Here is a 15,062-nt window from a genome sequence, read left to right as displayed (position 1 = left end):
TTTTGTTAAGCAAGTCCGATATGGTCTAGTGGCTAGGATATCTGGCTCTCACCCAGAAGGCACGGGTTCGATTCCCGGTATCGGAGTGAGTGCTTTTGTACCGCTTTTGAAGAATAAACTTAAAGACACATTTATAGGAATAATATTTAGGATTGTTTCAACCAGTCCGATATAGTCTAGTGGCTAGGATATCTGGCTCTCACCCAGAAGGGGAGAGGACGATTCCCGGTATCGGAGCGAGTGCTTTTGTACCGGTTTTCAAGAATAGACTTAAGGATATAGGTTTATGAATAGAATTAAGACTTGTTTCAGGAAGTCCGATATGGTCTAGTGGCTAGGATATCTGGCTCTCACCCAGAAGGACCGGGTTCGATTCCGGTATCGGAGCGAGTGTTTTTGTACCGCTTTTCAAGAATAGACTTAAGGATATTGGTTTATGAATAGAATTAAGACTTGATTAAGCAAGTCCGATATGGTCTAGTGGCTAGGATATCTGGCTCTCACCCAGAAGGCCCGGGTTCGATTCCCGGTATCGGAGTGGGTGCTTTTGTACCGCTTTTGATGAATAAACTTAAAGACACATTTATAGGAATAATATTTTGGATTGTTCCGACCAGTCAGATATGGTCTAGTGGCTAGGATATCTGGCTCTCATCCAGAATGCTCGGGTTCGATTCCCGGAATCGGAGCGAGTGCTTTTGTACCGCTTTTCAAGAATAGACTTAAGGATATAGGTTTATGAATAGAATTAAGACTTGGTTGAGGAAGTCCGATATGGTCTAGTGGCTAGGATATATGGCTTTCACCCAGAAGGGCCGGGTTCGATTCCCGGTATCGGAGCGAGTGCTTTTGAACCGCTTTTCAAGAATAGACTTAAGGATATTGGTTTATGAATAGAATTAAGACTTGGTTAAGCAAGTCCGATATGGTCTAGTGGCTAGGATGTCTGGCTCTCACGCAGAAGGGCGGGTTCGATTCCCGGTATCGGAGTGAGTGCTTTTGTACCGCTTTTGATAAATAAACTTAAAGACACATTTATAGGAATAATATTTTGGGTTGTTCCGACCAGTCAGATATGGTCTTGTGGCTAGGATATCTGGCTCTCATCCAGAATGCTCGGGTTCGATTCCCGGTATCGGAGCGAGTGCTTTTGTACCGCTTTTCAAGAATAGACTTAAGGATATAGGTTTATGAATAGAATTAAGACTTGGTTGAGGAAGTCCGATATGGTCTAGTGGCTAGGATATATGGCTTTCACCCAGAAGGCCCGGGTTCGATTCCCGGTATCGGAGCGAGTGCTTTTGTACCGCTTTTCAAGAATAGAATTAAGACTTGGTTGATCAAGTACGATATGGTCTAGTCGCTAGGTTACCTGACTTTCACCCAGAAGGCCCGAGTTCGATTCCCGGTATCGGAGCACGTGGTTTTGAACCGCTTTTCAAGAATAGACTTAAGGATATAGGTTTATGAATAGAATTAAGACTTGTTGAAGCAAGTCCGATATGGTCTAGTGGCTAGGATGTCTGGCTCTCACGCAGAAGGGCGGGTTCGATTCCCGGTATCGGAGTGAGTGCTTTTGTACCGCTTTTGATAAATAAACTTAAAGACACATTTATAGGAATAATATTTTGGGTTGTTCCGACCAGTCAGATATGGTCTTGTGGCTAGTATATCTGGCTCTCATCCAGAATGCTCGGGTTCGATTCCCGGTATCGGAGCGAGTGCTTTTGTACCGCTTTTGATGAATAAACTTAAAGACACATTTTTAGGAATAATATTTTTTGTTGTTCCAAGCAGTCCGATATGGTCTAGTGGCTAGGATATATGGCTTTCACCCAGAAGGCCCGAGTTCGATTCCCGGTATCGAAGCACGTGGTTTTGTACCGCTTTTCAAGAATAGACTTAAGGATATAGGTTTATGAATAGAATTAAGACTTGTTGAAGCAAGTCCGATATGGTCTAGTGGCTAGGATATCTGGCTCTCACCCAGAAGGACCGGGTTCGATTCCCGGTATCGGAGCGAGTGCTTTTGAACCGCTTTTCAAGAATAGACTTAAGGATATTGGTTTATGAATAGAATTAAGACTTGGTTAAGCAAGTCCGATATGGTCTAGTGGCTAGGATGTCTGGCTCTCACGCAGAAGGGCGGGTTCGATTCCCGGTATCGGAGTGAGTGCTTTTGTACCGCTTTTGATAAATAAACTTAAAGACACATTTATAGGAATAATATTTTGGGTTGTTCCGACCAGTCAGATATGGTCTTGTGGCTAGGATATCTGGCTCTCATCCAGAATGCTCGGGTTCGATTCCCGGTATCGGAGCGAGTGCTTTTGTACCGCTTTTCAAGAATAGACTTAAGGATATAGGTTTATGAATAGAATTAAGACTTGGTTGAGGAAGTCCGATATGGTCTAGTGGCTAGGATATATGGCTTTCACCCAGAAGGCCCGGGTTCGATTCCCGGTATCGGAGCGAGTGCTTTTGTACCGCTTTTCAAGAATAGAATTAAGACTTGGTTGATCAAGTACGATATGGTCTAGTCGCTAGGTTACCTGACTTTCACCCAGAAGGCCCGAGTTCGATTCCCGGTATCGGAGCACGTGGTTTTGTACCGCTTTTCAAGAATAGACTTAAGGATATATGTTTATGAATAGAATTAAGACTTGTTGAAGCAAGTCCGATATGGTCTAGTGGCTAGGATGTCTGGCTCTCACGCAGAAGGGCGGGTTCGATTCCCGGTATCGGAGTGAGTGCTTTTGTACCGCTTTTGATAAATAAACTTAAAGACACATTTATAGGAATAATATTTTGGGTTGTTCCGACCAGTCAGATATGGTCTTGTGGCTAGTATATCTGGCTCTCATCCAGAATGCTCGGGTTCGATTCCCGGTATCGGAGCGAGTGCTTTTGTACCGCTTTTCAAGAATAGAATTAAGGATATAGGTTTATGAATAGAATTAAGACTTGGTTAAGCGAGTCTGATATGGTCTAGTGGCTAGGATATCTGGCTCTCACCGAAAAGGCCCGGTTTCGATTCCCGGTATCGGAGCGATTGCTTTTGTACCGCTTTTGATGAATAAACTTAAAGACACATTTTTAGGAATAATATTTTGGGTTGTTCCAAGCAGTCCGATATGGTCTAGTGGCTAGGATATATGGCTTTCACCCAGAAGGCCCGGGTTCGATTCCCGGTATCGGAGCGAGTGCTTTTGTACCGCTTTTCAAGAATAGAATTAAGACTTGGTTGATCAAGTACGATATGGTCTAGTCGCTAGGATACCTGACTTTCACCCAGAAGGCCCGAGTTCGATTCCCGGTATCGGAGCACGTGGTTTTGTACCGCTTTTCAAGAATAGACTTAAGGATATAGGTTTATGAATAGAATTAAGACTTGTTGAAGCAAGTCCGATATGGTCTAGTGGCTAGGATATCTGGCTGTCACGCAGAAGGGCGGATTCGATTCCCGGTATCGGAGTGAGTGCTTTTGTACCGCTTTTGATGAATAAACTTAAAGACACATTTATAGGAATAATATTTTGGGTAGTTCCGACCAGTCAGATATGGTCTAGTGGCTAGGATATCTGGCTCTCATCCAGAAGGCTCGGGTTCGTTTCCCGGTATCGGAGCGAGTGCTTTTGTACCGCTTTTCAAGAATAGACTTAAGGATATAGGTTTATGAATAGAATTAAGACTTGTTTCAGGAAGTCCGATATGGTCTAGTGGCTAGGATATCTGGCTCTCACCCAGAAGGACCGGGTTCGATTCCGGTATCGGAGCGAGTGTTTTTGTACCGCTTTTCAAGAATAGACTTAAGGATATTGGTTTATGAAAAGAATTAAGACTTGATTAAGCAAGTCCGATATGGTCTAGTGGCTAGGATATCTGGCTGTCACGCAGAAGGGCGGGTTCGATTCCCGGTATTAGAGTGAGTGCTTTTGTACCGCTTTTCAAGAATAGAATTAAGACTAGGTTGAGCAAGTACGATATGGTCTAGTCGTTAGGATACCTGACTTTCACCCAGAAGGCCCGGGTTCGATTCCCGGTATCGGAGCAAGTGGTTTTGTACCGCTTTTCAAGAATAGACTTAAGGATATAGGTTTATGAATAGAATTAAGACTTGGTTAAGCGAGTCTGATATGGTCTAGTGGCTAGGATATCTGGCTCTCACCGAAAAGGCCCGGTTTCGATTCCCGGTATCGGAGCGATTGCTTTTGTACCGCTTTTGATGAATAAACTTAAAGACACATTTTTAGGAATAATATTTTGGGTTGTTCCAAGCAGTCCGATATGGTCTAGTGGCTAGGATATCTGGCTCTCACCCAGAAGGCTCGGGTTCGATTCCCGGTATCGGAGCGAGTGGTTTTGTACCGCTTTTCAAGAATAGACTTAAGGATATAGGTTTATGAATAGAATTAAGACTTGTTGAAGCAAGTCCGATATGGTCTAGTGGCTAGGATATCTGGCTCTCACCCAGAAGGACCGGGTTCGATTCCCGGTATCGGAGCGAGTGCTTTTGAACCGCTTTTCAAGAATAGACTTAAGGATATTGGTTTATGAATAGAATTAAGACTTGGTTAAGCAAGTCCGATATGGTCTAGTGGCTAGGATGTCTGGCTCTCACGCAGAAGGGCGGGTTCGATTCCCGGTATCGGAGTGAGTGCTTTTGTACCGCTTTTGATAAATAAACTTAAAGACACATTTATAGGAATAATATTTTGGGTTGTTCCGACCAGTCAGATATGGTCTTGTGGCTAGGATATCTGGCTCTCATCCAGAATGCTCGGGTTCGATTCCCGGTATCGGAGCGAGTGCTTTTGTACCGCTTTTCAAGAATAGACTTAAGGATATAGGTTTATGAATAGAATTAAGACTTGGTTGAGGAAGTCCGATATGGTCTAGTGGCTAGGATATATGGCTTTCACCCAGAAGGCCCGGGTTCGATTCCCGGTATCGGAGCGAGTGCTTTTGTACCGCTTTTCAAGAATAGAATTAAGACTTGGTTGATCAAGTACGATATGGTCTAGTCGCTAGGTTACCTGACTTTCACCCAGAAGGCCCGAGTTCGATTCCCGGTATCGGAGCACGTGGTTTTGTACCGCTTTTCAAGAATAGACTTAAGGATATATGTTTATGAATAGAATTAAGACTTGTTGAAGCAAGTCCGATATGGTCTAGTGGCTAGGATGTCTGGCTCTCACGCAGAAGGGCGGGTTCGATTCCCGGTATCGGAGTGAGTGCTTTTGTACCGCTTTTGATAAATAAACTTAAAGACACATTTATAGGAATAATATTTTGGGTTGTTCCGACCAGTCAGATATGGTCTTGTGGCTAGTATATCTGGCTCTCATCCAGAATGCTCGGGTTCGATTCCCGGTATCGGAGCGAGTGCTTTTGTACCGCTTTTCAAGAATAGAATTAAGGATATAGGTTTATGAATAGAATTAAGACTTGGTTAAGCGAGTCTGATATGGTCTAGTGGCTAGGATATCTGGCTCTCACCGAAAAGGCCCGGTTTCGATTCCCGGTATCGGAGCGATTGCTTTTGTACCGCTTTTGATGAATAAACTTAAAGACACATTTTTAGGAATAATATTTTGGGTTGTTCCAAGCAGTCCGATATGGTCTAGTGGCTAGGATATATGGCTTTCACCCAGAAGGCCCGGGTTCGATTCCCGGTATCGGAGCGAGTGCTTTTGTACCGCTTTTCAAGAATAGAATTAAGACTTGGTTGATCAAGTACGATATGGTCTAGTCGCTAGGATACCTGACTTTCACCCAGAAGGCCCGAGTTCGATTCCCGGTATCGGAGCACGTGGTTTTGTACCGCTTTTCAAGAATAGACTTAAGGATATAGGTTTATGAATAGAATTAAGACTTGTTGAAGCAAGTCCGATATGGTCTAGTGGCTAGGATATCTGGCTGTCACGCAGAAGGGCGGATTCGATTCCCGGTATCGGAGTGAGTGCTTTTGTACCGCTTTTGATGAATAAACTTAAAGACACATTTATAGGAATAATATTTTGGGTAGTTCCGACCAGTCAGATATGGTCTAGTGGCTAGGATATCTGGCTCTCATCCAGAAGGCTCGGGTTCGTTTCCCGGTATCGGAGCGAGTGCTTTTGTACCGCTTTTCAAGAATAGACTTAAGGATATAGGTTTATGAATAGAATTAAGACTTGTTTCAGGAAGTCCGATATGGTCTAGTGGCTAGGATATCTGGCTCTCACCCAGAAGGACCGGGTTCGATTCCGGTATCGGAGCGAGTGTTTTTGTACCGCTTTTCAAGAATAGACTTAAGGATATTGGTTTATGAAAAGAATTAAGACTTGATTAAGCAAGTCCGATATGGTCTAGTGGCTAGGATATCTGGCTGTCACGCAGAAGGGCGGGTTCGATTCCCGGTATTAGAGTGAGTGCTTTTGTACCGCTTTTCAAGAATAGAATTAAGACTAGGTTGAGCAAGTACGATATGGTCTAGTCGTTAGGATACCTGACTTTCACCCAGAAGGCCCGGGTTCGATTCCCGGTATCGGAGCAAGTGGTTTTGTACCGCTTTTCAAGAATAGACTTAAGGATATAGGTTTATGAATAGAATTAAGACTTGGTTAAGCGAGTCTGATATGGTCTAGTGGCTAGGATATCTGGCTCTCACCGAAAAGGCCCGGTTTCGATTCCCGGTATCGGAGCGATTGCTTTTGTACCGCTTTTGATGAATAAACTTAAAGACACATTTTTAGGAATAATATTTTGGGTTGTTCCAAGCAGTCCGATATGGTCTAGTGGCTAGGATATCTGGCTCTCACCCAGAAGGCTCGGGTTCGATTCCCGGTATCGGAGCGAGTGATTTTGTACCGCTTCTCAAGGATATAGGTTTATGAATAGAATTAAGACCTGGTTGAGGAAGTCCGATATGGTCTAGTGGCTAGGATTTCTGGCTTTCACCCAGAAGGCCCGGGTTCAATTCCCGGTATCGGAGCACGTGGTTTTGTACCGCTTTTCAAGAATAGACTTAAGGATATAGGTTTATGAATAGAATTAAGATTTTGTTAAGCAAGTCCGATATGGTCTAGTGGCTAGGATATCTGGCTCTCACCCAGAAGGCACGGGTTCGATTCCCGGTATCGGAGTGAGTGCTTTTGTACCGCTTTTGAAGAATAAACTTAAAGACACATTTATAGGAATAATATTTAGGATTGTTTCAACCAGTCCGATATAGTCTAGTGGCTAGGATATCTGGCTCTCACCCAGAAGGGGAGAGGACGATTCCCGGTATCGGAGCGAGTGCTTTTGTACCGGTTTTCAAGAATAGACTTAAGCATATAGGTTTATGAATAGAATTAAGACTTGTTTAATCAAGTCTGATATGGTCTAGTCGCTAGGATACCTGACTTTCACCCAGAAGGCCCGGGTTCGGTTCCCGGTATCGGAGCACGTGGTTTTGTACCGCTTTTCAAGAATAGACTTAAGGATATTGGTTTATGAACAGAATTAAGTCCTGGTTAAGCAAGTCCGATATGGTCTAGTGGCTAGGATATCTGGCTGTCACGCAGAAGGGCGGGTTCGATTCCCGGTATCGGAGTGAGTGCTTTTGTACCGCTTTTGATTAATAAACTTAAAGACACATTTATAGGAATAATATTTTGGGTAGTTCCGACCAGTCAGATATGGTCTAGTGGCTAGGATATCTGGCTCTCATCCAGAAGGCTCGGGTTCGATTCCCGGTATCGGAGCGAGTGCTTTTGTACCGCTTTTCAAGAATAGACTTAAGGATATAGGTTTATGAATAGAATTAAGACTTGGTTGAGGCAGTCCGATATGGTCTAGTGGCTAGGATATCTGGCTTTCACCCAGAAGGCCCGGGTTCGATTCCCGGTATCGGATCGAGTGCTTTTGTACCGCTTTTCAAGAATAGACTTAAGGATATAGGTTTATGAATAGAATTAAGACTTGTTTCAGGAAGTCCGATATGGTCTAGTGGCTAGGATATCTGGCTCTCACCCAGAAGGACCGGGTTCGATTCCGGTATCGGAGTGAGTGTTTTTGTACCGCTTTTCAAGAATAGACTTAAGGATATTGGTTTATGAATAGAATGAAGACTTGATTAAGCAAGTCCGATATGGTCTAGTGGCTAGGATATCTGGCTGTCACGCAGAAGGGCGGGTTCGATTCCCGGTATTGGAGTGAGTGCTTTTGTACCGCTTTTGATGAATAAACTTAAAGACACATTTATAGGAATAATATTTTGGGTTGTTCCGACCAGTCATATATGGTCTAGTGGCTAGGATATCTGGCTCTCATCCAGAAGGCTCGGGTTCGATTCCCGGTATCGGAGCGAGCGCTTTTGTACCGCTTTTCAAGAATAGACTTAAGGATATAGGTTTATGAATAGAATTAAGATTTGGTTGAAGAAGTCCGATATGGTCTAGTGGCAAGGATATCTGGCTCTCACCCAGAAGGCAAGGTACGATTCCCGGTATCGGAGCGAGTGCTTTTGTACCGCTTTTCAAGAATAGACTTAAGGATATAGGTTTATGAATCGAATTAAGACTTGGTTGAGGAAGTCCGATATGGTCTAGTGGCTAGGATAACTGCTTTTTACCCAGAAAGCCCGGCTTCGATTCCCGGTATCGGAGCCAGTGTTTTGTAAAGCATTTCAAAAATAGACTTAAGGATATAGATTTATGAATAGAATTAAGACTTGGTTAAGTAAGTCCGATATGGTCTAGTGGCTAGGATATCTGGCTTTCACCCAGAAGGCCCGGGTTCGATTCCCAGTATCGGAGCGAGTGCTTTTGTACCGCTTTTCAAGAATAGAATTAAGACTAGGTTGAGCAAGTACGATATGGTCTAGTCGCTAGGATACCTGACTTTCACCCAGAAGGCCCGGGTTCGATTCCCGGTATCGGACCACGTGGTTTTGTACCGCTTTTCAAGAATAGACTTAAGGATATAGGTTTATGAATTGAATTAACACTTGTTTAAGCAAGTCCGATATGGTCTAGTGGCTAGGATATCTGGCTCTCACCCAGAAGGACCGGGTTCGATTCCCGGTATCGGAGCGAGTGCTTTTGTACCGTTTTTCAAGAATAGACTTAAGGATATTGGTTTATGAATAGAATTAAGACTTGGTTAAGCAAGTCCTATATGGTCTAGTGGCTAGGATATCTGGCTGTCACGCAGAAGGGCGGGTTTGATTCCCGGTATCGGAGTGAGTGCTTTTGTACCGCTTTTGATGAATAAACTTAAAGACACATTTATAGGAATAATATTTTGGATTGTTCCGACCAGTCAGATATGGTCTAGTGGCTAGGATTTCTGGCTCTCATCCAGAATGCTCGGGTTCGATTCCCGGAATCGGAGCGAGTGCTTTTGTACCGCTTTTCAAGAATAGACTTAAGGATATAGGTTTATGAATAGAATTAAGACTTGGTTGAAGAAGTCCGATATGGTCTAGTGGCTAGGATATCTGGCTTTCACCCAGAGGGCCCGGGTTCGATTCCCGGTATCGGAGCGAGTGCTTTTGTACCGCTTTTCAAGAATAGAATTAAGACTTGGTTGATCAAGTACGATATGGTCTAGTCGCTAGGATACCTGACTTTCACCCAGAAGGCCCGAGTTCGATTCCCGGTATCGGAGCACGTGGTTTTGTACCGCTTTTCAAGAATAGACTTAAGGATATAGGTTTATGAATAGAATTAAGACTTGTTTAAGCAAGTCCGATATGGTCTAGTGGCTAGGATATCTGGCTCTCACCCAGAAGGCCCGGGTTCGATTCCCGGTATCGGAGCGAGTGCTTTTGTACCGCTTTTCAAGAATAGACTTAAGGATATTGGTTTATGAATAGAATTAAGACTTGGTTAAGCATGTCCGATATGGTCTAGTGGCTAGGATATCTGGCTGTCACGCAGAAGGGCGGGTTCGATTCCCGGTATCGGAGTGAGTGCTTTTGTACCGCTTTTGATGAATAAACTTAAAGACACATTTATAGGAATAATATTTTGGGTTGTTCCGACCAGTCAGATATGGTCTAGTGGCTAGTATATCTGGCTCTCATCCAGAAGGCTCGGGTTCGATTCCCGGTATCGGAGCGAGTGCTTTTGTACCGCTTTTCAAGAATAGACTTAAGAATATAGGTTTATGAATAGAATTAAGACTTGGTTGAGGAAGTCCGATATGGTCTAGTGGCTAGGATATCTGGCTTTCACCCAGAGGGCCCGGGTTCGATTCCCGGTATCGGAGCGAGTGCTTTTGTACCGCTTTTCAAGAATAGAATTAAGACTTGGTTGATCAAGTACGATATGGTCTAGTCGCTAGGATACCTGACTTTCACCCAGAAGGCCCGAGTTCTATTCTTGGTATCGGAGCACGTGGTTTTGTACCGCTTTTCAAGAATAGACTTAAGGATATAGGTTTATGAATAGAATTAAGACTTGATTAAGCAAGTCCGATATGGTCTAGTGGCTAGGATATCTGGCTCTCACCCAGAAGGCCCGGGTTCGATTCCCGGTATCGGAGCGAGTGATTTTGTACCGCTTTTGATGAATAAACTTAAAGACACATTTTTAGGAATAATATTTTGGGTTGTTCCAAGCAGTCCGATATGGTCTAGTGGCTAGGATATCTGGCTCTCACCCAGAAGGCTCGGGTTCGATTCCCGGTATCGGAGCGAGTGATTTTGTACCGCTTCTCAAGAATAGACTTAAGGATATAGGTTTATGAATAGAATTAAGACTTGGTTGAGGAAGTCCGATATGGTCTAGTGGCTAGGATTTCTGGCTTTCACCCAGAAGGCCCGGGTTCAATTCCCGGTATCGGAGCACGTGGTTTTGTACCGCTTTTCAAGAATAGACTTAAGGATATAGGTTTATGAATAGAATTAAGACTTTGTTAAGCAAGTCCGATATGGTCTAGTGGCTAGGATATCTGGCTCTCACCCAGAAGGCACGGGTTCGATTCCCGGTATCGGAGTGAGTGCTTTTGTACCCCTTTTGAAGAATAAACTTAAAGACACATTTATAGGAATAATATTTAGGATTGTTTCAACCAGTCCGATATAGTCTAGTGGCTAGGATATCTGGCTCTCACCCAGAAGGCGAGAGTACGATTCCCGGTATCGGAGCGAGTGCTTTTGTACCGGTTTTCAAGAATAGACTTAAGCATATAGGTTTATGAATAGAATTAAGACTTGTTTAATCAAGTCTGATATGGTCTAGTCGCTAGGATACCTGACTTTCACCCAGAAGGCCCGGGTTCGGTTCCCGGTATCGGAGCACGTGGTTTTGTACCGCTTTTCAAGAATAGACTTAAGGATATTGGTTTATGAACAGAATTAAGACCTGGTTAAGCAAGTCCGATATGGTCTAGTGGCTAGGATATCTGGCTGTCACGCAGAAGGGCGGGTTCGATTCCCGGTATCGGAGTGAGTGCTTTTGTACCGCTTTTGATTAATAAACTTAAAGACACATTTATAGGAATAATATTTTGGGTAGTTCCGACCAGTCAGATATGGTCTAGTGGCTAGGATATCTGGCTCTCATCCAGAAGACTCGGGTTCGATTCCCGGTATCGGAGCGAGTGCTTTTGTACCGCTTTTCAAGAATAGACTTCAGGATATAGGTTTATGAATAGAATTAAGACTTGGTTGAGGCAGTCCGATATGGTCTAGTGGCTAGGATATCTGGCTTTCACCCAGAAGGCCCGGGTTCGATTCCCGGTATCGGAGCGAGTGCTTTTGTACCGCTTTTCAAGAATAGACTTAAGGATATAGGTTTATGAATAGAATTAAGACTTGTTTCAGGAAGTCCGATATGGTCTAGTGGCTAGGATATCTGGCTCTCACCCAGAAGGACCGGGTTCGATTCCGGTATCGGAGCGAGTGTTTTTGTACCGCTTTTCAAGAATAGACTTAAGGATATTGGTTTATGAATAGAATTAAGACTTGATTAAGCAAGTCCGATATGGTCTAGTGGCTAGGATATCTGGCTCTCACCCAGAAGGCCCGGGTTCGATTCCCGGTATCGGAGTGAGTGCTTTTGTACCGCTTTTGATGAATAAACTTAAAGACACATTTATAGGAATAATATTTTGGATTGTTCCGACCAGTCAGATATGGTCTAGTGGCTAGGATATCTGGCTCTCATCCAGAATGCTCGGGTTTGATTCCCGGAATCGGAGCGAGTGCTTTTGTACCGCTTTTCAAGAATAGACTTAAGGATATAGGTTTATGAATAGAATTAAGACTTGGTTGAGGAAGTCCGATATGGTCTAGTGGCTAGGATATATGGCTTTCACCCAGTAGGCCCGGGTTCGATTCCCGGTATCGGAGCGAGTGCTTTTGTACCGCTTTTCAAGAATAGAATTAAGACTTGGTTGATCAAGTACGATATGGTCTAGTCACTAGGATACCTGACTTTCACCCAGAAGGCCCGAGTTCGATTCCCGGTATCGGAGCACGTGGTTTTGTACCGCTTTTCAAGAATAGACTTAAGGATATAGGTTTATGAATAGAATTAAGACTTGTTTAAGCAAGTCCGATATGGTCTAGTGGCTAGGATATCTGGTTCTCACCCAGAAGGCCCGGGTTCGATTCCCGGTATCGGAGCGAGTGCTTTTGTACCGCTTTTCAAGAATAGAATTAAGACTTGGTTGATCAAGTACGATATGGTCTAGTCGCTAGGATACCTGACTTTCACCCAGATGGCCCGAGTTCGATTCCCGGTATCGGAGCGAGTGCTTTTGTACCGCTTTTCAAGAATAGAATTAAGACTTGGTTGATCAAGTACGATATGGTCTAGTCGCTAGGATACCTGACTTTCACCCAGAAGGCCCGAGTTCGATTCCCGGTATCGGAGCACGTGGTTTTGTACCGCTTTTCAAGAATAGACTTAAGGATATAGGTTTATGAATAGAATTAAGACTTGTTTAAGCAAGTCCGATATGGTCTAGTGGCTAGGATATCTGGCTCTCACCCAGAAGGCCCGGGTTCGATTCCCGGTATCGGAGCGAGTGCTTTTGTACCGCTTTTCAAGAATAGACTTAAGGATATTGGTTTATGAATAGAATTAAGACTTGGTTAAGCATGTCCGATATGGTCTAGTGGCTAGGATATCTGGCTCTCACTCAGAAGGCCCGGGTTCGATTCCCGGTATCGGAGTGAGTGCTTTTTTACCGCTTTTGATGAATAAACTTAAAGACACATTTATAGGAATAATATTTTGGATTGTTCCGACCAGTCAGATATGGTCTAGTGGCTAGGATATCTGGCTCTCATCCAGAATGCTCGGGTTCGATTCCCGGAATCGGAGCGAGTGCTTTTGTACCGCTTTTCAAGAATAGACTTAAGGATATAGGTTTATGAATAGAATTAAGACTTGGTTGAAGAAGTCCGATATGGTCTAGTGGCTAGGATATCTGGCTTTCACCCAGAAGGCCCGGGTTCGATTCCCGGTATCGGAGCGAGTTCTTTTGTACCGCTTTTCAAGAATAGAATTAAGGCTTGGTTGATCAAGTACGATATGGTCTAGTCGCTAGGATACCTGACTTTCACCCAGAAGGCCCGAGTTCGATTCCCGGTATCGGAGCACGTGGTTTTGTACCGCTTTTCAAGAATAGACTTAAGGATATAGGTTTATGAATAGAATTAAGACTTGTTTAAGCAAGTCCGATATGGTCTAGTGGCTAGGATATCTGGCTCTCACCCAGAAGGCCCGGGTTCGATTCCCGGTATCGGAGCGAGTGCTTTTGTACCGCTTTTCAAGAATAGACTTAAGGATATTGGTTTATGAATAGAATTAAGACTTGGTTGAAAAAGTCCGATATGGTCTAGTGGCTAGGATATCTGGCTTTCACCCAGAAGGCCCGGGTTCGATTCCCGGTATCGGAGCGAGTGCTTTTGTACCGCTTTTCAAGAATAGAATTAAGACTTGGTTGATCAAGTACGATATGGTCTAGTCGCTAGGATACCTGACTTTCACCCAGAAGGCCCGGGTTCGATTCCCGGTATCGGAGTGAGTGCTTTTTTACCGCTTTTGATGAATAAACTTAAAGACACATTTATAGGAATAATATTTTGGATTGTTCCGACCAGTCTGATATGGTCTAGTGGCTAGGATATCTGGCTCTCATCCAGAATGCTCGGGTTCGATTCCCGGAATCGGAGCGAGTGCTTTTGTACCGCTTTTCAAGAATAGACTTAAGGATATAGGTTTATGAATAGAATTAAGACTTGGTTGAAGAAGTCCGATATGGTCTAGTGGCTAGGATATCTGGCTTTCACCCAGAAGGCCCGGGTTCGATTCCCGGTATCGGAGCGAGTGCTTTTGTACCGCTTTTCAAGAATAGAATTAAGACTTGGTTGATCAAGTACGATATGGTCTAGTCGCTAGGATACCTGACTTTCACCCAGAAGGCCCGAGTTCGATTCCCGGTATCGGAGCACGTGGTTTTGTACCGCTTTTCAAGAATAGACTTAAGGATATAGGTTTATGAATAGAATTAAAACTTGTTTAAGCAAGTCCGATATGGTCTAGTGGCTAGGATATCTGGCTCTCACCCAGAAGGCCCGGGTTCGATTCCCGGTATCGGAGCGAGTGCTTTTGTACCGCTTTTCAAGAATAGACTTAAGGATATTGGTTTATGAATAGAATTAAGACTTGGTTGAAAAAGTCCGATATGGTCTAGTGGCTAGGATATCTGGCTTTCACCCAGAAGGCCCGGGTTCGATTCCCGGTATCGGAGCGAGTGCTTTTGTACCGCTTTTCAAGAATAGAATTAAGACTTGGTTGATCAAGTACGATATGGTCTAGTCGCTAGGATACCTGACTTTCACCCAGAAGGCCCGGGTTCGATTCCCGGTATCGGAGTGAGTGCTTTTTTACCGCTTTTGATGAATAAACTTAAAGACACATTTATAGGAATAATATTTTGGATTGTTCCGACCAGTCAGATATGGTCTAGTGGCTAGGATATCTGGCTCTCATCCAGAATGCTCGGGTTCGATTCCCGGAATCGGAGCGAGTGCTTTTGTACCGCTTTTCAAGAATAGACTTAAGGATATAGGTTTA

At 43.9% G+C, this 15,062-nt stretch overlaps 35 non-coding genes across 35 annotated transcripts; all 35 read left to right on the top strand.

The window, feature by feature from the left end:
• The first annotated feature begins 14 nt into the window (after positions 1 to 14).
• TRNAE-CUC (transfer RNA glutamic acid (anticodon CUC)) lies at positions 15 to 86 on the top strand. Its single transcript has one exon. It is a non-coding gene; the product is annotated as a tRNA-Glu (tRNA).
• Positions 87 to 466: 380 nt separating this feature from the next.
• TRNAE-CUC (transfer RNA glutamic acid (anticodon CUC)) lies at positions 467 to 538 on the top strand. Its single transcript has one exon. It is a non-coding gene; the product is annotated as a tRNA-Glu (tRNA).
• A 682-nt stretch (positions 539 to 1,220) lies between these two features.
• TRNAE-UUC (transfer RNA glutamic acid (anticodon UUC)) lies at positions 1,221 to 1,292 on the top strand. The gene has a single exon. It is a non-coding gene; the product is annotated as a tRNA-Glu (tRNA).
• A 656-nt stretch (positions 1,293 to 1,948) lies between these two features.
• On the top strand, positions 1,949 to 2,020 carry TRNAE-CUC (transfer RNA glutamic acid (anticodon CUC)). The gene has a single exon. It is a non-coding gene; the product is annotated as a tRNA-Glu (tRNA).
• A 380-nt stretch (positions 2,021 to 2,400) lies between these two features.
• On the top strand, positions 2,401 to 2,472 carry TRNAE-UUC (transfer RNA glutamic acid (anticodon UUC)). Its single transcript has one exon. It is a non-coding gene; the product is annotated as a tRNA-Glu (tRNA).
• A 656-nt stretch (positions 2,473 to 3,128) lies between these two features.
• Positions 3,129 to 3,200, top strand: TRNAE-UUC (transfer RNA glutamic acid (anticodon UUC)). Its single transcript has one exon. It is a non-coding gene; the product is annotated as a tRNA-Glu (tRNA).
• A 1,081-nt stretch (positions 3,201 to 4,281) lies between these two features.
• TRNAE-CUC (transfer RNA glutamic acid (anticodon CUC)) lies at positions 4,282 to 4,353 on the top strand. Its single transcript has one exon. It is a non-coding gene; the product is annotated as a tRNA-Glu (tRNA).
• Positions 4,354 to 4,432: 79 nt separating this feature from the next.
• On the top strand, positions 4,433 to 4,504 carry TRNAE-CUC (transfer RNA glutamic acid (anticodon CUC)). Its single transcript has one exon. It is a non-coding gene; the product is annotated as a tRNA-Glu (tRNA).
• A 380-nt stretch (positions 4,505 to 4,884) lies between these two features.
• Positions 4,885 to 4,956, top strand: TRNAE-UUC (transfer RNA glutamic acid (anticodon UUC)). The gene has a single exon. It is a non-coding gene; the product is annotated as a tRNA-Glu (tRNA).
• A 656-nt stretch (positions 4,957 to 5,612) lies between these two features.
• On the top strand, positions 5,613 to 5,684 carry TRNAE-UUC (transfer RNA glutamic acid (anticodon UUC)). The gene has a single exon. It is a non-coding gene; the product is annotated as a tRNA-Glu (tRNA).
• Positions 5,685 to 6,765: 1,081 nt separating this feature from the next.
• TRNAE-CUC (transfer RNA glutamic acid (anticodon CUC)) lies at positions 6,766 to 6,837 on the top strand. Its single transcript has one exon. It is a non-coding gene; the product is annotated as a tRNA-Glu (tRNA).
• Positions 6,838 to 6,904: 67 nt separating this feature from the next.
• On the top strand, positions 6,905 to 6,976 carry TRNAE-UUC (transfer RNA glutamic acid (anticodon UUC)). Its single transcript has one exon. It is a non-coding gene; the product is annotated as a tRNA-Glu (tRNA).
• Positions 6,977 to 7,055: 79 nt separating this feature from the next.
• On the top strand, positions 7,056 to 7,127 carry TRNAE-CUC (transfer RNA glutamic acid (anticodon CUC)). Its single transcript has one exon. It is a non-coding gene; the product is annotated as a tRNA-Glu (tRNA).
• Positions 7,128 to 7,658: 531 nt separating this feature from the next.
• TRNAE-CUC (transfer RNA glutamic acid (anticodon CUC)) lies at positions 7,659 to 7,730 on the top strand. Its single transcript has one exon. It is a non-coding gene; the product is annotated as a tRNA-Glu (tRNA).
• A 79-nt stretch (positions 7,731 to 7,809) lies between these two features.
• Positions 7,810 to 7,881, top strand: TRNAE-UUC (transfer RNA glutamic acid (anticodon UUC)). Its single transcript has one exon. It is a non-coding gene; the product is annotated as a tRNA-Glu (tRNA).
• An 830-nt stretch (positions 7,882 to 8,711) lies between these two features.
• On the top strand, positions 8,712 to 8,783 carry TRNAE-UUC (transfer RNA glutamic acid (anticodon UUC)). The gene has a single exon. It is a non-coding gene; the product is annotated as a tRNA-Glu (tRNA).
• A 204-nt stretch (positions 8,784 to 8,987) lies between these two features.
• Positions 8,988 to 9,059, top strand: TRNAE-CUC (transfer RNA glutamic acid (anticodon CUC)). The gene has a single exon. It is a non-coding gene; the product is annotated as a tRNA-Glu (tRNA).
• A 380-nt stretch (positions 9,060 to 9,439) lies between these two features.
• On the top strand, positions 9,440 to 9,511 carry TRNAE-UUC (transfer RNA glutamic acid (anticodon UUC)). Its single transcript has one exon. It is a non-coding gene; the product is annotated as a tRNA-Glu (tRNA).
• Positions 9,512 to 9,715: 204 nt separating this feature from the next.
• On the top strand, positions 9,716 to 9,787 carry TRNAE-CUC (transfer RNA glutamic acid (anticodon CUC)). Its single transcript has one exon. It is a non-coding gene; the product is annotated as a tRNA-Glu (tRNA).
• Positions 9,788 to 10,167: 380 nt separating this feature from the next.
• On the top strand, positions 10,168 to 10,239 carry TRNAE-UUC (transfer RNA glutamic acid (anticodon UUC)). The gene has a single exon. It is a non-coding gene; the product is annotated as a tRNA-Glu (tRNA).
• Positions 10,240 to 10,443: 204 nt separating this feature from the next.
• TRNAE-CUC (transfer RNA glutamic acid (anticodon CUC)) lies at positions 10,444 to 10,515 on the top strand. Its single transcript has one exon. It is a non-coding gene; the product is annotated as a tRNA-Glu (tRNA).
• A 79-nt stretch (positions 10,516 to 10,594) lies between these two features.
• Positions 10,595 to 10,666, top strand: TRNAE-CUC (transfer RNA glutamic acid (anticodon CUC)). Its single transcript has one exon. It is a non-coding gene; the product is annotated as a tRNA-Glu (tRNA).
• Positions 10,667 to 10,745: 79 nt separating this feature from the next.
• TRNAE-UUC (transfer RNA glutamic acid (anticodon UUC)) lies at positions 10,746 to 10,817 on the top strand. Its single transcript has one exon. It is a non-coding gene; the product is annotated as a tRNA-Glu (tRNA).
• Positions 10,818 to 10,896: 79 nt separating this feature from the next.
• On the top strand, positions 10,897 to 10,968 carry TRNAE-CUC (transfer RNA glutamic acid (anticodon CUC)). The gene has a single exon. It is a non-coding gene; the product is annotated as a tRNA-Glu (tRNA).
• Positions 10,969 to 11,650: 682 nt separating this feature from the next.
• TRNAE-UUC (transfer RNA glutamic acid (anticodon UUC)) lies at positions 11,651 to 11,722 on the top strand. Its single transcript has one exon. It is a non-coding gene; the product is annotated as a tRNA-Glu (tRNA).
• Positions 11,723 to 11,951: 229 nt separating this feature from the next.
• Positions 11,952 to 12,023, top strand: TRNAE-CUC (transfer RNA glutamic acid (anticodon CUC)). The gene has a single exon. It is a non-coding gene; the product is annotated as a tRNA-Glu (tRNA).
• Positions 12,024 to 12,529: 506 nt separating this feature from the next.
• Positions 12,530 to 12,601, top strand: TRNAE-CUC (transfer RNA glutamic acid (anticodon CUC)). The gene has a single exon. It is a non-coding gene; the product is annotated as a tRNA-Glu (tRNA).
• Positions 12,602 to 12,930: 329 nt separating this feature from the next.
• On the top strand, positions 12,931 to 13,002 carry TRNAE-CUC (transfer RNA glutamic acid (anticodon CUC)). The gene has a single exon. It is a non-coding gene; the product is annotated as a tRNA-Glu (tRNA).
• A 79-nt stretch (positions 13,003 to 13,081) lies between these two features.
• Positions 13,082 to 13,153, top strand: TRNAE-CUC (transfer RNA glutamic acid (anticodon CUC)). Its single transcript has one exon. It is a non-coding gene; the product is annotated as a tRNA-Glu (tRNA).
• A 230-nt stretch (positions 13,154 to 13,383) lies between these two features.
• TRNAE-UUC (transfer RNA glutamic acid (anticodon UUC)) lies at positions 13,384 to 13,455 on the top strand. The gene has a single exon. It is a non-coding gene; the product is annotated as a tRNA-Glu (tRNA).
• A 204-nt stretch (positions 13,456 to 13,659) lies between these two features.
• TRNAE-CUC (transfer RNA glutamic acid (anticodon CUC)) lies at positions 13,660 to 13,731 on the top strand. The gene has a single exon. It is a non-coding gene; the product is annotated as a tRNA-Glu (tRNA).
• A 79-nt stretch (positions 13,732 to 13,810) lies between these two features.
• Positions 13,811 to 13,882, top strand: TRNAE-UUC (transfer RNA glutamic acid (anticodon UUC)). Its single transcript has one exon. It is a non-coding gene; the product is annotated as a tRNA-Glu (tRNA).
• Positions 13,883 to 14,237: 355 nt separating this feature from the next.
• On the top strand, positions 14,238 to 14,309 carry TRNAE-UUC (transfer RNA glutamic acid (anticodon UUC)). The gene has a single exon. It is a non-coding gene; the product is annotated as a tRNA-Glu (tRNA).
• Positions 14,310 to 14,513: 204 nt separating this feature from the next.
• TRNAE-CUC (transfer RNA glutamic acid (anticodon CUC)) lies at positions 14,514 to 14,585 on the top strand. Its single transcript has one exon. It is a non-coding gene; the product is annotated as a tRNA-Glu (tRNA).
• A 79-nt stretch (positions 14,586 to 14,664) lies between these two features.
• Positions 14,665 to 14,736, top strand: TRNAE-UUC (transfer RNA glutamic acid (anticodon UUC)). Its single transcript has one exon. It is a non-coding gene; the product is annotated as a tRNA-Glu (tRNA).
• Positions 14,737 to 15,062: the final 326 nt, after the last annotated feature.

This window comes from Phalangium opilio, unplaced genomic scaffold (assembly GCF_054372755.1).
Source record: "Phalangium opilio isolate 3A_F unplaced genomic scaffold, DU_Popi_V2 ptg000022l_1, whole genome shotgun sequence".
NCBI lineage: Eukaryota > Metazoa > Arthropoda > Arachnida > Opiliones > Phalangiidae > Phalangium > Phalangium opilio.
The sequence above is the reverse complement of the archived record's forward strand: the minus strand, read 5'-3'. Positions and strand labels throughout refer to the sequence as shown.